We start from the raw sequence: 19,961 nt of genomic DNA, 5'->3' as shown, positions 1-19,961 counted from the left end.
CTGAAGGTACTCAAATAAACAAGAAATAAGCCATAAGGAATCTAGCAAACTCTTTTTAAACAAATGGTGTGGTTTTATATTGGAATTACCAAAGAATTCAGAAACATTTTTTTTCCTTCTAAACATGTTAGTTTTATAATGATGCAGAAAGAATGTACTACCTGCCGCCTGAGTCGGAAAAGTGGACATGTTTGTTGTTTTGAAGCTGTGGAAATCAGGAGATCTGTAATCAGGGAATTGTCCCAACTGTTCTGTGTCTGAAGCATCCAGGAGACATACTTTTTTTCTTTTCATTACCTTGTGGTGCATGCCTGTGAGTTATCGGCTTGTGGGTCTCTCCTTTCCAGTTCTCTTCTTACTCCGCTTCTTCGTTCTTGGTGTTTCTGTGTCATGCATGTCTGCTTCTCCTGCTCTGTGCCCACAGTGTGCTTTTGGTGATCGTGTTTCTAATGGACCCCCGGATAACTCTCAATAGTATCCTCATCTCAACACATCCAAATTTCTCACAACTGCAAAGTTATTCTGTCATGTCAGCACTGATTTCCTTCCTACATCTTCAATGAAGGCATGGACCTTTTATTCTGAGAGAAGGATAGGTGATAACTGTATATCATAGAAGGGAGAAAAGTTCTTAATGGTGAACTATATATACCTCTTTATCCATATATCAAAGGAAAAATGTTTCTGTCTATTATTTTAGATGTATTTATGAATGAGAACAGTACAGGCTAAAGAGGTTTATAAATAATATCCCAGGCAGTGACGATGAATACTGTATTGTAGTGAAGAGAACCAAGCCTATTTGACAATAAAGCACAAGGACATGGGTGTTATGGCTCAGCAGGTATTGGCATTTGCCTCTGACAACCCAAGTGTGATCCTCAGGGACCTGCATGACAGAAGAAAGAGAATCAAGTCCTCAAATAGCCCTCTCTCTCCACTCAGAAGCATCGGTGTGCACACAGAGGCACAGAGGTACATACATACACATGCAATAAATAAATGTCAGTATTTTTTAATAATAAAAAACCAACACATACATCATGGCAAACAGCAATGATCTTAGACACTAGGGCCATTTTTTCTTATTTGTGTATTCTCTAATGAAGAGCAGAGGGTACTCTTATAATAAATATATTTATATAAATATAATAAAGAGGTACTTTTATAATAATTAACAAAAAAAATACGTGAGTACTCTTTTAAAGAGATTGGAAGGTGGCTGACTGGAAGCTTTACTGACCTTTTCTTATTAGACTATGCAAAGGAAACTGATTGTTTTCTTATTAATATTAGACTCATGGCAGTAGACATAAATATGTTCTGTGTTTAATTTGTTAGACCAATAAAATTTACAATGTCTAAGGAGAATTATGAATTCAGCTCATAATACAATTTATTTCTTTTTTAATAATATGGTAAATATTCACATAGAAAATTGAAACATTATAATGTCAACTACAGAACTCAAGCAAGGCTGTTGTAACTGCTACAAAAGTTTGAAATGAACAAACATTTTGCAATAATCAGCATACATCAAGACCTGGTTCTTTGGGCTGCAAACATATGTTGATTACAGGTGATTGAGAACACCTTTGTTTTAATCAAATTGTAATAGTCCAGGGATCTAGCAAATGTCTAGAGAAAACAGAAATGACAGCATAAATTGTGTCCCAAGCTTTACCTTCAGACTACCTTTGAATGTTAAGTTGATCTCAGTTCTAGAAAATAAAATCGCACCAAATGAATCCAATTTAATTTCTGTAATCTGTGAATTCGTAGAGTGAATGCAGGTGAGGTTATTTATTTTCAATGAGCCATTTAATATCATGGAGAGGTTTTGTAATCTCTAATTAATTTTTGCCCTCAGCCGGCCGATTGATTAATAACCCATGGGAATGAACAGTCAGCCACTTTCCCCTCCCGAGTAATTACTACCCAAGTAGGAACGTCACACTCAAAGTCACCATCATTAAAATTATATCAAATATGGGCAAATGATGACGGCAAGAACGGGCTTAACAATTTTCAGTTCTTATTGACTAATTAGTAAAATTTATATCATAAACATCGCAAATCTATCTTTAAAAAATTAGTGTAGGAGAAAAAGAATTGTGATTTTTTTTTATTGACACCACTTCAACTATCCAAACAGATGTTTCTTTTCTTCCTTTTTTTTCCTTGTCAGAAGAATATAATATAAGCCTGTGCAAGACGACTGCTATATTTAACTCAGACAAACACATAACAAATCACTGCTCCGTAGTGAGAAGGCACACCTCATATGCTCCGTTTTCTTTCTTTCTTTCTCTTTCTTTTTTTTCTTTCCTTGGGGCCTGGATATAAGACCACAGCCATCTAAATAATCCTCCAGAAATAAACCAATGAAATCGTGCGTCTTACAACAGACAGGGTATTATACCTGCTGCTGGTAAATGTTTCCATAGCCCAACCACCCTTCCAGTAAAAATTTTGTCCCTGGGAGAAAGTCAGCAACTAAGATTTTTAAACTACTTTTCTTCAACAGAAAAGTTTAGAGCAATTGAACCTTTATGAATTTTGATATTTATGGCCATTATTTTACTTAGAGAATTAACCACCCATCAAGTTTATTGTGAAAATATTACTACTGTATTACTATATACCCATAAGTAAAATTCTTCTGAAAAATCTAAATGATTATCTATGAGATTGATGCTTAATGAAGTAAATAAATTAAAAATGATTTTGTTTCCATAGACTATTTTTGTATTCATAATTATTTCATGAGTATTTCAATTAAATGAATATTGGAGGGTAAAAACATCATCTGTGAAAATGTTTGGTTAATTGACTACCGAGTGAACCTCTGTGGGTTGTCAAGCTCCATTTAGATTAGATTTTTTTTTAATGTTGGAATGTTTGGACCTAGCTAGGCACGGTGACATGTGTCTGTAAATGCAGCACTCGGGAGACTTAGACAGAAGGACTACCATGTTTTTCAAAGTCACTTTGAATAAAATAAAACCCCCAGATTTTAAACACAACAACTTCACCTCTTGTGTCTTGTTCATAGAAACAGTGTCTACTTCTATGTTGTTGAGCTAAGGATGGAACCAAAGACCATGTGCATGCTTGGCTGTTGCTGTACCACTCAGCTACATGTCCAGAACTTATTCACTTTCTCTTTTGAAACGATTTCTTAACTCAGTTGCCTCGAACAGTCTGCAGTTCACATACCCTGGCACCCCTTATATTAGGACACCCTGTCTCAACCTCCCAGTGGCGCTTATTTCTTAACAAACTTGCGACTCATGAACATATTTTCAGTCAAGATAGGACACAGCACATTGGGTTTGGCCTTTGCTGTTCTGTGTTATGCTGTGACATGCCAAAAACAGGACATAGCAACAGACAGTAAGCTGTTCCTTGAAGTTTGATAAGAATATAAATGTTATAGTCATTAAAAGGAAATGTTATGTTATTATTAAAATCTAAAATGCATAAGGACACTTTAGTCTAACATAAAGATCTGTGGAATCTGCCTAATAGTCATATAGGTTTGTATGACAAAGACATACATTTACATATATATATATATGTATATATATATATATATGCTTGATTGTTTATTTTAAATAACCTATAAGAGTTTGTTGTCAAAGGTGCCCAGAGCCAGCCTTTAGACTCAATTCCAAAGAAGAAATCAGTGAAGCCCTTCTCATGCCTGCTAGTTTAACTATTTCCACATATCCAAACTCTGCTCAAATAGCCGAGCCATCAATAAACTACAAGTTAAGAGAACAAAACTACTCACAGTTGAGTTGGCCTGTGTCTCAAACGCTTTAAAATAAGCTAGGGAAACGTAGGGATGAATCCATGTACCTCTATTTGATGTTGCCAAAAAGAAAAACGTAAGCCACAAAGGGAATGATAAGATTCAATGCCAGACAAGGTTGCACCTTCCTGCTTATTCAAACATCATGTGTCAGGTTTATAGACTGTTCTCTGCACTCAATCAGTCTAGGCTGATGTCTGTCTTTGCGAGGTCATAAAATAAAACACCTCCCTTGCTTCCTCCACTGAGTCCCCAGTGCTTTTGCTTTGAAATGAGTTTTCTCTTAATGAAACGAGGACTTTTTTTCACAATTATCATTTCTAATAGTAAAAAAAATCAATATAAACCAGTTGTCAAAAGGAAACTTTTGTTTTTATCTCAAGTTCTTTAAGAAGCACAGTTCGAAAAAAATGACTTAAGTATGATTTTTAAATTATATTTGTTATCAAGGCATATGCTGTGTGTGTAGACATGCATAAGTGTTGTGCAACAGTACACATGTCAAGGTCATGAGACTACCTTGTGTTGTCAGTCTTCTGCTTCTTCCTTGATGTCAGTGCCAGCGTTCAAAGTCAGTTGCTCAGGCTAGCACGTCAAGTGCCTCCACTCAGTGAGACATCTCGGGGCGGCATTGTGTTTGCTTTGGAGATTTGCAATATCTTGTGGGTCTGAACATTTTGTAACAATGTGTCAGAGAAAGGAAAGAGCCTATTCTAGTCTGTGGAGTGTCTGCCCATTTTAGTGATGCATAGGCATGATTTCAGTGCTATTTCATGAGGTTTGGAATCTGATATTTTGTATCAACAGTAATTGTTCCACCCTCAACTCCTTTGTGACTCATGTTCTTTCTCATCTATGGAACGGCTGACAATTGCCATAGAGTCTCACATGGAGGCAGAGATATTGTACAGCAGACAGAGGCTTACAAGACAACCTCAAAATAAGAATATGAAATATGTATTGAAACATTATATTATATAAAATGCTGAACCACCTCTCCAGCCTTCATGATATATTTGGGCTTGGGTGTTTTCAAGTAATATAGTATTTTCATTAATTATTTGAGAATTTCATTTAACATAACAAAGTATTTTTATTATATGGGTAAATTATATATGAAGCCTAATTTAATTCTGGGTTCAAACTTGAATTTCATCTCTAAGATATCTCAATAGGCATATACTGCTGTCTCAAAATCTAAAATAATTTGGAATCTGAATCAATTAGTCCTAAGCCTTTAAGGTAAGAGCTACTCACCCTATATTGATATCCTATATATATATATATATATCAATATATATAGGTGTGAAGTGTGTGATGCTCTGTCTGTACCACATGATATTAGTTCAATTGTCTCCTCTTCCTACAAGGGACTTCTGCTTCCTGGGGTTGCATGGCTGTCCATTTCACCTGTGCTGTGGGACAATGGTCTTTTGTTCTGTCGCTTGTATTATTTTTAATAAAATGCTGATTGGCCAGTAGCCAGGCAGGAAGTAGAGGCACGGCAATGAGAATTATGGGAAGAGGAAAGTTTCAGTCTGAAGTTGTCACCTCAAAGCAGAGGAAGCAAGATGTGACTGCCTCTCCAAAAAATGGTACCAAGTCATGTGGCTAACACAGAAAAGTATTATGGGTTACTATGAGTTATAAGAGTTAGGAAGATGCTGGAGCTACTAGGCCAATCAGTTTATAATTAATGTAGACCTTTGTGTGATTCTTTGGGACTTAATGGCTGTAGGACTTGGCAGTACAGAAACTTCAGACCTGGGTACATATTTCCTCAAGAAAACATATAGCTTACATTCTTATCCTTGAATTAATTCATTTCTGTTGTCAGCATGGATTTGACACCCTTTTCCCCATTTTTATGTCCTTGGCAGAAGCAGAAATCAACTATTGCTTTTAGTGTTCTATCTTGGTGAAGAAAAACAGAATTCTAGAAGTTCCATAAACACTTCCCCATAGGCTAAATAACAAGAAGTATATTAGAAGAATTTCCTATCACACCTATTAGTATCCCATTATAAAGTAGTTAAACACTTATTATGCAGCCAAAAATTATCTCTGAGTGTGTAATTTGTGTGAAAGTTTGATCAACTACCAATGGCTCTCTCAGCTTTGTTCACCACGGTATCCATGGCACATAAAGAAAGTTATTGCCACTGGGCTATTTTTTTTCTGTAAACACTATTTACTGCAGTGTCTCAACTGCTTGATATACTACAGCAATGACATCACCCTGTTTTCCTTGTCTACCGTGGGTTCTCGTGGTCCTTTGGTAGTTGTGCAGGCAGAAGTACTGTGGGCTGCATTGCCATCCAAACAACCTTAGTGCTGTGCCACCTAAAGAAGGAGAAGTGTATTCAAAACATGGTTTTATAATGTTGAAAAAGGATTTAGAGTACTCGGATCATGGAGAAGGCAGCATGGATGGGAAGAAGAAGAGAATACAATGGGAACCAGGATAATCTTTCCATAGAAAATCTGTCTTCTTCGGTTTTAACAGTCTCCCCATTATTATTACCTGCAGGGGAACAGACACTCAGGGAAAGACTTTGGAGACATTTCATATTGAAGCTATAATAAGGGACTCGTATGAGATACTTTTGAAATAAAGTTACTGGTCCAACAGTCATATGCTAGAAACATACAGAAGGCTAAAATTATCTTCACCCTAACATAAGCAAATAATGTTTTAATTGTTGTAGACTGCCTCATAAGTATCACATTCTTCCATGTATTTCCTCTCTCTCTCAAGTTAGAATATATTTGCGTTAGTTCTTTAGCTATTGCTATCATATTTGTATAAAACATCTTTATGCCATGAAAGATTTGACGCTTCCTCTAATGGAAACACAAAGAATGTTGTTGATGTGTGAATACAGACTAAAAACAAGTATATCAAGCAAGTTAAAACTTAAACGTATTATATTTACCAATATTCATGTACCAGTCAATATCGAAAATATAAGAATTTTTAACAGTTTTAAGGAATTATCATTCTACATTCTGAAAACAAAATAAGTACATACATACTCATAGAGTTTATGTTGCAGGATATTAACATAGATTGTGGTTTTGTAGTCTTCCTTTAAAGGACAAAATAAAGGATTAATGGAGATTACTCAATGGATAAAAGGTCTTGTCTAACAATTCTTCTCTGACCTCTACATATATACCCTGGCACCCGTGGATATATAAACACACACAATGATAATAAATATATGAAGTATAAAATTAAGGAATAGGAGAAAGCATCTCACAAACCATATCTGTACAATATGCCAACTTATACCATCTCATCAATTTGCTACATTTAAACTGCTTAGTTGATGTAGCCTAAATTGAATGATTTTTTTTCTGATTTGGGTAAGACACCCCCCCCAACAACAAATTGCTTGAAATAAATGTGCGCCTATGTTAATCAAGTAAGCAATATATTTCTTCAGTGCTTAGAAACAAAACTAAGCTCAAACATCCCTCCTCCCTAAGGCACCCACACTGTTTATGTTAACACCACAGTGAACTAATAAAGTTACTTTAGGTGTTAAATGTATCAATCTTAATGAAGGCAAGGTTATTCATGAAGGTAGCTGGTTGAAAAAGTGGGGATAATTTCCAATAAATGTTTTGACATTTAAGTTTTTACCATTGTTCTTATGAACATTTGCCTTGTCTTTGCCACGGAGCCTCAGCCTTTGTTTGTGGCCACGTGAGATGTAGGAGAAGATTTTCCAGACTCTATGAGACGGAAGTCATTAGGGTAGATATACGAAAGGCAAAGTTTTAAAAACGTTGCCCTAGGGGCTGAGTTTTTTAAACACACTTTCATTATAACCCTTTAAGTTTGCCTCCACCTCCACACATTGCAGAGCTCCATAGTTATTGATATTTTTTATTTTTCTGACATTCTTCCTTGTAATGAATTAAATATCGCCAGACTGATGGCTATTATTCTGGGGGTAAACTAAAAACACGCCTATTATGAACACACATGATTTATTATAGCTAGCAAAATAATCAGGATAAAAGATGGCTTTCATTATCTTAATCCTCACCTTTAGCAGCTTCAAATATGTGATGGAAAAAGCAAAGTGGGAATAAATAAATAAATAATAAAGTAATTTTCCTTTGGGTTTTGGAAAGAAAATTAGATGGACTTTCATTAAGTTCACATCTCACACTTTCTCGTGTTTCCCCTTCTACCTGTTTATGTATTTGTGTGATGGCTGACGAGCGCTAAGGACTAAATTATTTAGCTATGGAAACTCTTTTTTTGTGTAAATCCATACGGCCTAGTTAGTGCCATTATTGAGTTAAATTTGCATACTTACATGGGGAAATCCTAGGCTTTTTCTAGGAATTCCACTTTGAGAGAAGTTTGCTTCTTATGGGTATAGGGAAAAAAAGTGGAGCCATTGCCAAGCCTATTGAATAACTTCAATTAGACATTCCCATTACTTGGAGTCTCAGCACTCTGAGCCAAATATGTGTGTACCTGATTTCAGAACTAAATAGAAGATAATAGATTTAAAAATTTGGTCTACATCGAGCAAAATCAATTATGCCACCCCATAGGGAATGACATGTTGGGACCAATTGGAGTCCTGGCCTTCAGCTGCTCTTCCCTGTCTAGAGTCTTCTAATTGATGTTAATAAAAGCTGTGCCTTCCCTAAAGGATCAGAGGATGGGATTTTCACCTGTTGGCCATTGACTGACTGCTGGGTATTTAAGCCTCCATGGTGCTATTAAAAGGGGCTTTGTAACAGTGATTAGGTGTCTGTGTGTCTGTGTGTGTCTGTGTGTGTTTCTTCAACCTCCATCCCCTTGCCCGAAGCTCGTGATGCAGGCATGACAGACTATCTTGTCAGCAGTTGGAAGTCTAAAGAAAGGTCTAAAGGAATATTGTTTGTACAAGTGCCATAAGACCCACAAGGTGATGTCATTATTGTTTCTGATTTTACTGAGACTTGTAGTTTATGTCCTGGGAGTCCTAATAGTCTCAACAATATCTGGTCAATATCTCTAAATTTCCTATGACTTAGACACTTCACAATGTAGCTCAAACATTAGCACGGTGAGACGATAAGAAATTCCCTTTTTTTGGTCAGTGGCTTTCCCACAGTAAGCAGTTTGGGCACCAGTCTGTACCAGGTGTTGTACTATGTCTTTTTGTAACCAAATGCACACTGTATTCTATATTAGTTTCTCTTTTGTTATAGTGTTAAGGTTTATAAGAAGAAGAGTTTATTTTGTCTTACCGTTCCAGGAGGATGAGAGTACATCCTGATAGGAAAGTGTAGCAGAAAGTAGCAGGCATGGGGATGAAGGATGATGCTGTGAAATTCTATCTTCATCTGTAAGTACAAAGCGGAGACAGTGAACTGGAAGAGGCTGGAGAACTTCAACCCTCAAAGCCTGTCCATCGCTGCAAGTTGTTATTGTGGATTTAAACCAAGGCATAAAAATTTCACTTTTAAGTTTCAAAGTCTTCTTACCTGTTCTCAGTACATACATAAGTGCCCTAGAAATCTGCCTTGCAGATGACATTTATGAATTAATGCATGTCACTCAGGGGAATTCATTTGTCAGTAGCAGCATTACTTAAACCCCAAATTATATAAAACTATAGTCATGATGCATGGTTCTCATCTTTTATTTTTCTTTAATTTTAAATAAAATACAGTTAGGTTACTTTCCCCTTCTCTTTTCATCCTTCAGTCCTTCCCAAGTTCCCTCCCTCCCACTCCCTCTAAGCTACATACCCATTCTTATCTTTCAGAATGATGAGTTAATGTCTGACTTTATTGATGAAAAATATGCTGAAATCCTAAATAAGCTGAAGCAGAAATAATACAAGTTATCTTAGGCGCTTATATAAACTCCTAATAATATAAATTCAGTAATAAGGGTGGTGGGTGATGTGTTTATGAATCTCTCTGCCATCATCTCAATAAGAAATGAGTAACATTCAACTAACACATTTCATAAATGAAATACATCTGATGTTATATATGGCTGAAGAATATATATAAATGTGTATGTATTTGTATACATACATAACATACTTATATGTACAAACACATATATTTATGTCCATGCTTGTATGCAATATTGTATTACTGATTTGTTCTTTTTTTAAAAAATGAGGAAAATTTGAGAATTGAAATTAGTTTGAAGAGTCAGTCTTTCTCCTAGCTGTTTTTGTCATAAAACATGGATTTCACAGGATGTCAATAAAACTTTATTAGTAGGATTGGCACATGGCATATTTACTTCTAGTATCCACATAATAATAGCTATGATTGGATATGCCCTTCCCTACTGTTTTACATACAGAATATTTTAAATGCTTGACAAAAAAACATAGTCTTTCTTTCTAGAAGAGTTTGTTAACATGACTGTGCTGATACAATTTGGACAGCATTTCCAACATGAAATATGGCCAAAGTCTTACAGCAGTAAGTGTGTAGGAAATGCCACCATTATTTCAGTCATCAACAATTTGACTGCAATGATCAGACTGTCATTTATCCAGTATAACTATGTCTAAAGAGGTCTATGATTTTGTTTCTCAAAATTGTATTTAACAATGGCATTTAGATTCTTCTAAATCATATGAATATACACTAATAAATTAAAATGATTCACTGAAATGAAATGTAGATTTCAATCTACAAAACATGAATAATTTAGTCATTTTCTAGAATATAGAGGGCAAAAAGAAGTTTAATTGTACTGAAGTAGATCTTTTATCATTTATAAATGAAACACTGTCCTTATACCTGAAAATGACAGGTTAAGACTAGAGGTTATCAAGTCTTATCACTTTCTGATAGGACATAAGTTTTACTTCACAAGATGAAACTCATACCGAGGACCATTATTGTTCCAAAATCCTATGGCTAGACAAATGATAGACCATAGAAAGAACCTACTATTATTACTTGGTTAAATTGATTTAACACTAAACAATTCATAATGACTCATCATTATATCCATAGATTAAGGCACCTCACAACCCTCATCAGAGAAGCTATTATGTGTGGTAGATGACAACCAATATAGAAACTCAAAACTAACCAAAGTACAGAGAAATAGGTACAGAATGGAACACATACACTATACACCCTCCTCCAAAAGACTCAGGATTATTGTGAAAGAAGGGGTGGGAAGAAAGCAAGCAGCAAAGATGGTTGATGACCACAAAATAAAAAATATTCTCTTCTGAATGTAGAAGTGAAAATGTGGCTATGACTTCATGGTGGTTTGTGACACCTCCATAAAACTTGTGTAATGCAAACCATACTGAATCCTATCATGGCTAGGGGAACTGGAGACACAGATTCACCCATCTATAGGAGCTGTTGGCAACTCTTAGCTGCTGGGAGAGGAAAAGTTAGTTTTCTTTAAAAGCATAGTATCTGAAAAGATGATTTTGCTACAGAGATCACAAATGCTTAGACAACACAAATTAGCCTTGATGAGGAAAAGAAAATGGATGAAATTGGGTGGAAAAAAGTGGGGTGGATATGAGAAGAGTTGAAAGAGGAAGGATTAATATGATTAAAATGTATTTTGTAAAGTTCTCAAAGAACTAATACAATTTTTTAAAAAATAGATAAAAACCTGCAAAAATTAAAAAATCTATTACAGATCTTTGTAAACATAAAATTTCACCCAAAATCACTGTTATATACATAAAGAAAGTGGCATCATATTAATAAATGCATCATTTTTAAAATTATGGATAAATATATGACTTTTATGGAAAATAGACTAAAATCTTAAGTAAAGTAAGAGCGATCTAATTTTTCTTATTAGTATTCTTATTAGTATTTTTTATCACATTAGTTTATTAGAAAGTAAAAGTTCCCATAAAATATGGAAACTCAAAAGCCAGTGTCAAGTCACAATATGATAGACATTGGTAGGATTAATTATTGAAATCCTGTCTTTTACATATTTTCCTTTATCTTTATAAATACCAAGGTCCTACAGCAAAGAACTGATTGTGTTACCTTGAGCCACTAAGTTGACAAATTAAACACTTGGTTAATCATTATTTTTTAATGAAAATAATCAGTAGGGGTTTTTTTTTTTCTCAGATGAGAAATGTTGAAGAAAAGAAAAAGTATTGGGTAAGACCAGGGACTCATTTATCCAGAAGAACATGCATATTCTGACCAATAGGCGACAGAAAGAGGAGGAAAAAGACATTGGCTCACATAATAATGAACATTGATGACCTGCAGTTTGCAAGATGGAAATCCATCATTTCTAATGGTATCCTACAGTCCCTTTATTTAGCACTCATCTTTTGCAGAAGTTTCCATTTGGTTTCAACTATTATAACAGGCTCCCAGAATTTATTGTGTTATTATGTAAGAGGCACCATTCTGACCTTAAAAATCTTACATGTAGATCCCAACAACAGTCAAAACAGGAACAGAGACCTAGTCCATCAAAGACCTAGTCCATAGTTCCAGGAAAGTTTCTAAGTATACTAACCTTGCTTTTTGGCTTCCGTAATTCCATTTCTTGCTAATTAAAGAGTGACAACAAGGATGTGATTTTGGTCATAAAAGGCAAATGACTATAGGTTTGAGATGCTTGATTTGGGCAAATTCCAGTGCAGCAACCAGCCAGCAATAAAGACTTCCTTTTCAGCTTTAAGAGTCTCTGTGTAAATGGAGACTGTGCATCCATTCCTGGCTACCGAGGCCTGAATAATCACATAAGACCATGTTAGTTACAATACTTTTTGGCCAGTGGTTCAGGCATATCCTTAACTAGCTCTTACATCTTAAATTAACCCATTTCTATTACTCTGTGTATCATCATGAAGCTGTGGCTTACCAGTAAGGGTTTGGCATCTTTCTCCTTTGGCAGCTACATGGCATCTGCCTGATTCCACCTTCCTTTTCCATGCATCCATCTTAGTTTTCCTCCTTGTTATATTCTGCCCTGCCATAGGCAAAAGTGGCTTCTTTATTAACCGATAGTAATAAAACATATTCAAAGTATACAGAGGTGAATCACACACCATCTCCTCTTTTCTGTCTAAATAAAAAGGAAGGCTTTAACTTTAACATAGTAAAATTACATATGCAAAACAGGTTCAAGCAAGAATTATAATTGCAAATTTCTTTGTGAGTCTAAACTTTCATGTCTAATTTATCTTTTTTCTTAACAAAGGAAAACTTTAATCACAACTACCTAGTCTTCAACTCCATCCGAGACTCCAGAAGGAGATAATATTACCCTAGTAAACAAGAAATAACTTTCAAAACTCTAGAATTGGCAGAGACATATTGCTGCTTGGACAGCCACCCAAAGTTGTCTTATAACACTGAGAGATCCATCTTCAGCCTACAGGAACAAAATATCTGGCATACTTTTCCATAAAGCAGGAAATTTGAAAGACTGCTTTGCCTATATTTTCAGTTTGTCAGTCACTTTCTTCTGTGTTCTGCAGAATGTCTGGCAGACTCTTTTATGAAGTAGGAACCCTGAAGGACTGTCTCACCTTCTTTTGACAAGTTCAGCAGACATTTTTCTGTGGGTCCTGTATATCAAGTTCATATAGCATAATATCAAGCAAAATGGCTAGCCTTATCACAGTGAAGCCAAATTCCATAGTAAATTTCTTCAATGCTCATAAACCTCTCTGAAAAAAATTGGTCCTGCCAGAAGACATTTCTCACTGTCAAGGAAAGTCTAAGTTCTTAAAACATTTTAAATACCATATTCTGTAGGTCTTTGAAGAATATCTAACTAGCTGAAATATATCTCTGTATATCAAGAACCTAACTAACATAATTAAAAGTATGATTATTATTGATGACTATTGGTCTGTAAGAGCTGTATAAACATACTACCTTAAATAAGAGGCAAAAGATATATACAACAAAATTTTGCTTAAATTTGTATTAACAAACTAAAGTCTATACCAATGTAAAGTATCCATTTTATATCATATTTCCCTTTTTTTTTAGAAAGATCTTTATTGTGGCCATTAACCATGTATAATCAACCTCCTTTAAATGAAATAAAACATTTATAAATAGCATTTAGGAACTTGGGCATAATTTTTTAGACTGTTTCCTGCTGATTGGGGGCACTGTTAACCACATCTTTCATGGGGTATCCTGTGTGGTTGGTTCATCTCAGCCAGCATCCTTGAAGCTGTCATAGATGTTGGACCATCTGGGCCATCACTTCAAGGAGTGTTGTTTGATCAAACCATTTTAACCAGTAAGGAATCCACAGCTATCTATCCTCTGCACACACAAAAGCAGAAATTCTTTTCCAAACTAACATATCCTTAGACTCAAATTTTGAAGTCAAGATACCTTAAAAATATATGTGTTGGTTTAGTTCAGCAGCCTGTACAATGAAATGTTTATCTGTAGTTAGCTTATTCAGAGTCAAAAAATTCAAAGAAAACACAATAATATATATAATCCGAACTTTTTGTATGTTTCTTTTATTTTTACTTGATTATATTTTTTATTTTATTACTTTTTAATATTTACTTAATTATCTTTGCTCCTTTAATCTATAAATGTACTCCTTCTTCTTTCTCTCTTAAGTCCATGTACATATATCCAACACTGTGGCCTATTCAGAGGTTTTTTCTTTTCATCTCAAACTAACTTATTGTGTCTATGTAATAATTTTCTGACCAAGAGAATTATTTTTTTGAAATGGTAAACAGATGTGCCTATGACTAATGCTGTGGCTTTCATAGCAGAGGTATTTTCACAGCCTCTGTGAGCCATGCTCATTGCCCCAGCTCCAGGGATGCAGGCAGTCTTTGTCACCATTTAGCAGCTTGTAGCACTCTGCTCACAAACCCCATTTAGATGCTCTGGAGGAGGACCTCCTGACAGAGCCAGAGGCATTTGTGCCACCAGTATGACCCAGGAAGCCAGGAGCAGCTGCTGTTTGCAGCCAGAAAACAGAGCCTATCTGAAAAAAATGTGGCTACCAATAAGTTGCTCTTGGCTCCCATTTTTGTGGGCCTAGAAGCCCTCTTTTTTTTTTTAAAAAAAAAAAAAAGCTTTCTTAGGCTTTATGTTGATATATGTTGTCAAATGTTGGTGTCATTATATAAACAGAGACTGCCCATTCACTTCTGGCCATCCAGACCCAAATAATCATGCAGAAACTATATTATTTACAATACTGTCTGGCCAATGGTTCAGGCATTTTATTAACTAGCTCTCACATCTTTAACTAACCCATTTCCATTAATGTGTGTATTACTGTGAGTCTGTGATTTATCATTAAGAGTCCAGTGTTTTTCTCCTTTGGCATCTACATGTCATTTGCCTGACTCACCATCTTTCTCCCTGCACTCAGGTTTCCCACCTACTAATATTCTTCCCTGCCAAGGCCAAAGCAGCTTCTTTGTTAAGCAATGGTAATAAAACATGTTCATATCATGCAGAGGGGAATCCCACATTATGTCAATTTGGTGGTCTTTGGAGGTCTCACCTTATAAGACTATATGAAATTACAAGAATGATAAGAGTATAGCTATGGTTGTCTCAATGGTAGAGCAGAAATCAATGCTGACCTACAGAATAACTCATATTCCAGTGTTATAGAAATAAATAGGCACAAGAATTTTGTGAAAGCTAAGTAGTGATAAAGGTGTATTGTAAGAAGGCTGCTTGCTGGTTCCCAGCTGCTCACCCTGAAATAATCTCTCAGAAACTGTATTAGTTAAGTCACTGCTTGGCCCATTAGCTCTAGCTTCTTATTGGCTAACTCTCACATTTTAATTTAACCCATCTCCATTAATCTGTGCAACACCACGAGATCATGGCCTACCAGCAAAGTTTCAGTGCATCTGTCTCTGGTGGCAGCTCCATAGCTTTTTTCTGACTCCTCCTTCCTTCTTTCAGCAATCAGTTTAGTCTCCCCTATCTACCTCTATTCCTTGTGCAGTCCCAAGATAGTTTCTTTATTAACCAATAGTATTCACAGCATACAGAGAGGAATCCCACATCAAAGGGGTTTTAGCATTCCCTAAGGAATGACATTTACCTTGTTTCCCAACATTACCTATTGTACCCCAACTTTACACAGCTTTGGTGTGTGGGTGATACAAGAATATATAAGATATAGACGGTTAACTGAAGGTAGGACTCCATGGCTGTAGCGTTCAGGAGACTCACCCATAGTGGGGTGCAGTTTTTAGAGGTACATGAGTTTGGGGTCAGCAGCACTCCTATAAGTGATTCTTACTCATGCTTCTGCAATATCAGTAAACTCAGTGGTTCACTAAGCAGGGCTAGAATGGAAATTTTTTGGTTATTTGTTTGTTTTGATTTCTCACCAATAACCCATTTGAAGAGACAGACAATTATTTCATATCTCTCACAGGAAAAATTGTGCACGATACCAACAAGTCAAGTTCTAGTTTTGCTGTGTATGTGAACTCAGGGAAATTCCTTCTAAGAACTTCTGATACTTTATTTAATAAAGATATTCTAGCCAGATAAACCCACCATAAGCAGAAACTAGCTTTAATAGTGTCATAATTTGAAGAAGAATGGCCCCTTAGACTCATATATGTGACTGCTTGGTCCCTAGTTGGTGAACCCGTTTTAGAATGATTAGGAGGTGTGGCCATATTAGAAGAGGTGTGTTACTAGGGGTGGTCTTGGAGGATTCAAAAGCCCCAAAACAATCTCCCCTTCCCCCATTTTCTCTATCTCCCTCTCCCCTCTCTCTGCCTCCTGCATGTGAATTATATGTAAGTTCTCAGCTACTGTAACAGTACCATAACCATACCATGCCATAACCAAAACATGCCATAACCATACTATGTCTGTTTGCTTTCTGCCATGATTCCTGCGAGGAAGACTGCGAACTAATCCTCTTAAATTTTAAGCAAGTCTTCAATTAAATGCTTTATTTTTTAAGTTGCTTTGGTCACGGTGTCTCTTCACAGCAAAAGAACAATAGCTAAGAAAAGTAAAATTCTACTGAGTATTATAGCTCAGAAATATAATCCCCTGTAGAACAGACAATATTTACCATCATGATAACATACAGAAAGCACTTTTGCCTGTTGCGTCTACTCAGAATTTTAAAAGAGCATTACACAATATATTACTTGCCTGAAAAATCATCAAAAAAATCAAAATTTTAAGTACAGTACCACTTTAATAACATTGTTAAGTACTGTGTGTATGTGTGTGTGTGTAAGTTCTAAGGTGGAGAAATGACTTTGTGTTTAAGAGCACTGGTTGCTCTTATAGAGGACCAGGAATCTACCATTAGCACCTTAGAGGCTGCTCACAATCCTTACCCCAGTTCCAGAGAATAAGACAGCCTCGTCTGGCTTCTGTGGGCACTCATGGCACACAGCAAAGACATATATGCAGGAAAAAAACACATAAAATCAAAATAAATAAAATATTAAAAATAGAAATGAACAGTAAGTATGTTGATCTTAAAGAAGAAGCTACATAATTACTAACTCATTTTTGTCATCTCTAATCTCTCTCGTATCTTTTCTGTATTCAAGCATTCTTGTTTTATTTACTTGCAATAAGGTCTTACTATAGATTCAATGACAATTTCCTACTCACTGTATAGGCAAATTGACCTTGAGTTCAACACAAAGTTTCAATTTTCCCTGAATGCTGCCAGCCACTAGCCACTGTTCATGTCAATCACCATAAGAACCACAGATTTCTAGATGATCAATAAATCCTTCCTCTTCATCTACATAACTCTATGCACTCCCAATGGCACAAATCTTGTCCCAAGCATTGTGAAACATCCAGTTTACATTAGTGAACAAAGCAGATGTGGCCATGTTGTTCATTGGAAAGGACAGTGAAATTTTGATAACTCACAATACTTATTTTATTATTGTTTCTCACTCTAATGAAATATTCAGATGAACTGAAAATAATAGAACTCTTCATATTTTACCCCATTTTGTGGCTTTTTCTAAGTAGCAGCTTGGTCTATTACCCCAAATAATGAAATTATTCAAACATAAACAGATATCTTAGTACCATATAGAGACAGATATATAAATTACATATACCCACATGCCACTTAAAATATAGTTTCACTTTAGAATTACATTTGGGACTTACATTGTGAAAATAAAATAACTGTTGATTTATGAGTCTTAATAAGAGGCTGATCCTTTCCTATAATAGTAGTGTTATTTATGCTGTTCCCTTGAAGACAGGAAAGTCTCTCCAAAGGGAAGGAAGCCATTGATTTCCCTTTGGGGGTCTTAAAAGTGATTTTCTATTTCATAAGCTAGTAAGAGACCCCTGTGTACTCTGCTTTATGGATCCTATGGTTATCTTCCCTTCAAAATCCATTAAAACCACTCATGATTTGTGACCATGAATCCTTCTTTGACCCCCTCAACTCTGACTTTTCACTAAATGAACAGAATGATTTCCTATCCACGGATGGGCTGGGGGGAACACCTTAGTGGAGGAGTACCAAGAATCCCTGATTCAGGAAGCAGAGGTATACATTTAAAAAGGACTGAGGATGTCTGAAGGATGAGCATTGCCAAAAAGTTGGGAATAAAGAGGACCTTCTGAATAAGAGGAAGTTGTGGGTCCAAAGAAAGAATACTTGTAACCTGCATAATTTCCTGTTCTATGAATGCATCATGTGACTCATGCCGAGTCTTTTGTGTTATTCCTGGGAAGAGAACAGATGTGGATGTTGTTAGGATGGACTAAACAGATCGATGGCCATTGTAGAACAGCAGTATTAAATTTTAGATATGGAACCCTAATGTTCCCACTGAGTCCTCTTATTTTATGTTGAAGCTTGTTATTAACTTAATTTTCTCATTAATTCATTGAGTGTGTGCATCATAAATACACAATATCTTTTTAAAATATCTTTTTAAAAGTTTAAAATATCTTTTTAAACTTATCAGCTTCACATTTTCCAATTGCTTATGTTAATTGCCAGTCATGCCCTTCCTTGAGGGTAGACCTACTTAAGTTCCTTTGACTTAACAAACATCAGCTGGGTCATTAAGGTGGTTTCAAGTTGACCTCATTAGCATTTTCAGTCTCCTTAATGTGTTCTTCTTAATATCTGAGAGTCATGAGTGGACACTTCAGTCATCTGAGTCTGTAGAACTTCTTACATTTGATGTTTCCTTCCATTCTACTGGCCAGAGATAGTCGTGATTTTGTATCCAAATTCTATAACTCATGGCCCAATCGGCATCTCTGCTCATAGATAGGGGAGAGGGTATATGAAGTTATACTGAAATCTAGTCAATAAAGTTGTTTCAAAGGATGAAAAACTAAAACAACAATCAGACTCAGAGCTAATAAGCAGTACAAATTATTTTTAATAAAAACTGTCACCCTCTACACACAAATACTTCAAAGCATTGATGAGATGTTATTCAAAAAGTATAATATTTTGCTTAGTAAGATAAATAAAATCAAGAGATCAATTAATAAGCTAATCACTAATTTTGTATTAATTCATATATGTCAAATAGATTAACTTAATTAGTTGATAAAGTGAACATAAATTGAAATGCTGTGTTGTGCGACATAGATAGATGCCACTTTTAATTATGAAAAAGTTTATAAGAGGTCCTATAAAGTCAGTAATTTGAACAAAGATATCTGAATGCTTCCAGGCTCAAGACTTAGATGGAAACATCCAAAGGAGAGCTACACTAACTGCTTCATAGAAGGAGAAACACATGACTTAATCTATATACCACAAATTTCCCACCTAAACTTGATAAAAGTATCATGAGATAAAAGACGAGAACCAACACTTGTTTTCTGATTGTTTTAGGGAAAATTAAATTAAGGAAATACTCGCAAAAACTCTCCATAGTACGCCTAACTCCAGAGAGTGAATAGAGGCAAGCATAGTGGGATACAGCTATAGACACCAGGCCCCATAAGGCATGCTCTGCAAAACATGAAGAACTGAAACATGAAAACATGCTCTCCCTGCTTGGAGAGCAGCAAGGCTTTCAGTTTATGTGTTTGAGAGGGTTATGAAAATACAAATTCCTGATAGCCCTCTAAATTAGGTTTGGTGCCTTAATAGAAAAACCCAAGTAAGATTAGGATTAGTTAGCATAAGACATAGAAAGGG

Source organism: Arvicola amphibius, chromosome 4 (genome assembly GCF_903992535.2).
Source record: "Arvicola amphibius chromosome 4, mArvAmp1.2, whole genome shotgun sequence".
In the NCBI taxonomy this organism is placed as follows: Eukaryota; Metazoa; Chordata; class Mammalia; order Rodentia; family Cricetidae; genus Arvicola; species Arvicola amphibius.
The sequence above is the reverse complement of the archived record's forward strand: the minus strand, read 5'-3'. Positions refer to the sequence as shown.